Raw genomic sequence first — 876 nt, 5'->3', positions numbered from 1 at the left:
CTTTCACCACCGCTTGTACCTAGCCTCACAACACAATAGCACAACCGTATGATCACAATTCACCACCACCACCATTCCACCACACCACACGCCCTAGCTTCTAAACACTGATGCGGCGCGACAAACCAAAGGAAGACAAACAGCAAAACACACAGGGAAAACAACAATTAAAACACCAGTGAGCCAGCGGGAAGGGAGAACATCGAACTCGAAAACCGATCGATTTGCGACAGCGACCCGGAATGCCGTGGCTTTCCAGATTGGAAACAATTGGACGCCATCAATCGGATTCAATCACCGTCCCCCCCCCCCCCCCCTAGAAACGTAATTAAATCCACATTCTAAGCCAAGAATTTCTCGATTCCACCGAATAATCATCACGGTACAAGTGGATTGGAACGACCGAAAAACGCCTCGCCTAATGCCCCCAAAAAACACTGGCAGCTGGCCAGCGCAACATTAATTTTTAATCCCTCAGACCTCAGTCCAGTGTCCCTAGCTTGCTCGGTCCGGCGTAGTCGCTTCGAAGCCCCCGCTCGATACTAAATATTGAAGGAACCGCAGAGGGTCCATTGTCAGCGGAGTACGATCCTGGAACGGTGGTGGCGAGTCATCGTTTCCCTTATTTTATGTGGCCATTTATAGAACTCACTCAACTAGAATTACACAAGAAATTAGAGTTTTCCGCTGCCGCCTTGCTTGTTGCACCGTGTGCAGAGGGCGCAAAATGCGTCAATGCATCCGCACCAGAAGCAGCACCAGCGAGCAGCCATTGTTTTTCCTCTTTCCTTTTTGCTTCCAGGCCAATGGGCGAGCGTTTGATCTGCTGACTGCGTTCTGAACCGAAGAAGCGAGAACGAAGCGTCGAGCCGGATA

The sequence above is a fragment of the Anopheles aquasalis genome, chromosome 2, assembly GCF_943734665.1.
Source record: "Anopheles aquasalis chromosome 2, idAnoAquaMG_Q_19, whole genome shotgun sequence".
Lineage (NCBI taxonomy): Eukaryota > Metazoa > Arthropoda > Insecta > Diptera > Culicidae > Anopheles > Anopheles aquasalis.
Note: the sequence above shows the minus strand (reverse complement) of the source record.